The sequence below is a fragment of the Alosa sapidissima genome, chromosome 4 (assembly GCF_018492685.1).
Source record: "Alosa sapidissima isolate fAloSap1 chromosome 4, fAloSap1.pri, whole genome shotgun sequence".
Lineage (NCBI taxonomy): Eukaryota > Metazoa > Chordata > Actinopteri > Clupeiformes > Clupeidae > Alosa > Alosa sapidissima.
Genome location: NC_055960.1, coordinates 34,883,805 through 34,886,485, shown reverse-complemented (window position 1 = coordinate 34,886,485; position 2,681 = coordinate 34,883,805).

The window sequence follows — 2,681 nt, the reverse complement described above, 5'->3', positions numbered from 1 at the left end:
AGCTGGTGGTCGATCGTCATGACGGTACAGAACCAGGTTTTCAGAACATCGATGCTAAACCACTTTCTAAGGCAGTGAGTGTGGTCGAAATGATTGGAACACAGAACTAATCTTGCACTTCATTGGTGGTGGTGTTCCAACGATAATTCCGAACCATTTCTTCCTCAACTCATGTTTCTAAGGCAAGACATGCAACATTGATGTGTTATTGCCAGAAATAAAACAGGCACGATTTTTTTTCCGCCATGTTGGCAACTTGCTGTTAGCTCCTACTAGCTGCAGAGAGACAATCCCCTAGCCGCAAAATCTTCCAGTCTTCCTGTAGGCGGTCACAAGCCAAGGTGGGCGAGGCCATGAATAGTCAGTTTCCCTTCAACGTCATTGGGAAGGGCTCTTTCTGATTCGCTTGTTTTTCCGTGTATTTTCTTTCATTGGCTAATGCGGGCAATGGGGGTAGAAGATCATTTTCACGTGCAGCATGCATATGCAACTTGGAGTGAGCTATAGTATTTCGAAAGTAACAAGTATTAAACGGTTTCTCAGTGAATGTGACCTTTAAAACAGCATAACAATTAGAACATTGACAGCATTACAGGAAACAGTAACATGAAAAATTGTGTGTATACCCTCACTTTCTCTCTCTTTTTCCACACACACACACATATGCATGTGATCACACACACACACACACACGCACACACACACACACACACACACACACACACACACACACACACACACACACACACACGGGCAGCATACACATTATAATACATTGGATTAATTACAGACATTAGGTCGGGTATTGTGGCAAAGTGTCCGACTCACTGTCCCTCATGTCGTGGCAAGCTGTAACGTATTTTTCAGCCAGCGGAGCAGTCAATCCTTCTCCTAGCAGGTGGGCCAATTTATCACTGTCTTTAAGGGAGCTAAAATTTGGAATTTTATTTGAGAATTGTAAAAAATATATTTTTCTAATCTGTTCAAACTTTGGACAGTATAGAAGAAAGTGCATCTCTGTTTCAACCTCACCAGTCATACAGTGACCACAGAGCCGCTGCTCTTTGGGAAGCCATGATTTTTTGTACCGGCCTTTCTCTATGGCAAGGCTGTGGTCACTTAGCCTGTACTTGGTAAGAATCTGTCTCTGCTTTGTATCTCTGATGGTGGAGAGGTACTCTGCCAATTCATAATCTTGTTTTAGTGACAAGTAACATTCTAATTTGGATTGTGATTTTGTTTGATCATCCCAATGTTCCAGATACTTATTCTTAGTTTGATTCATAATTTGTTTTACTTTGATCTGATTTTGAAAAGCAGTGCTGGTCTGAGATCGATGGGTTAGAGTATTAGTTAACTTCAGAACCAACTGGCAAAGGGGACTGGTTTTAGGGATGACCTCTTGGGTTTTGTATGCTTGAAACTGTATGGTGTTCTCGTCACTAGAATTTAGGTGGATCCAGAATTTTAAAGATCTTTTTTGTATATTTAATGCCAATGGGAATCTGCCTAATTCTGCCCTGCATGCATTTGTTGGTGTTTTCCTTTGGACTCTAAGAATGTTTCTAATTCTGCATGTAGGGATTCAGTGGGATGTTTGTCCCATCTAGTGTAGTCTAGCTTGCTGAGTGGACCCCATACCTCGCATCCATATAATGCAATTGGCATTATTACACTGTCGAATATTTTGCACCAGATTTTAATTGGGATTTGTATTTTATGGAAATTTCTTTTGATGGCATAGAGAGCTCTACGAGCTTTATCTTTTAGCGCATTCACTGCAAGGTCAAAGCTTCCTGAGGCACTGAGTTTCAGGCCTAGATAATCATAAGATAAAGAATGCTCTAGAGCGGTGTTTCCTAGAGTGAAGAGAGTTTCCTAGAGTTTCCTAGTTCCTCTGTCTCTCTGTCTCTCTCTCTCTGTCTCCATCTGTCTCTCCCTCTCTCTCTCTCTCTCTCTCTCTCTATCTCTCTCTCTCTATCTCTCTCTGTCTTTCTCTCTTTATCTCTCTCTCTCCCTCTCTCTCTCTTTATCTCTCTCTCTATCTCTCTATCTCTATCTCTCTCTCTATCTCTCTCTCTATCTATCTCTCTCTCTCTGTCTCTCTCTCTCTCTCTCTCTCTCACTAGCTCTTTGTGATGAATGAGGTGACTTCTGCTGCTGAAGCCATTTCTTTCTTTCTTTTTTTTCGCCTTTGTTTTTCCACGGGAACAAGAGGCAATGTTTGTGTTCCAAAGGGTTTATATCATTAAGTGTAAACCTCTACTAGGCATTCAAGTAGAGGAGAGGCTCTCAGGGCGGATTCTGACCCAGAGTTCAGATCTGACCCCGGCTTATGAAAGCCGTCCATTTGATCCGGTCCAAAGGGTTAGATTAATATGGCTTACGAGCCCCATGTCCAAATATACACAGCCATGTGAATCATCAACGGAAGCGTTAATCATCTGGGCTGCACTAGCCTCAGTCATCTCCCAGCATCCTCTGGGTTTGTGGTGTGGTGTGTGTGTGTCTATGTGTGTGTGTGTGTGTGTGTGTGTGTGGGGGGGGGACAGGACGGGACGGGGGGGTCTTTGGAGTGTGTTGATCCTATTCTCATATAGGCCACCCCACCAGGGTGTGTGTGTGTGTGTGTGTGTGTGTGTGTGTGTGTGTGTGTCTGTGTGTAAGAAAGCGGGATAGTC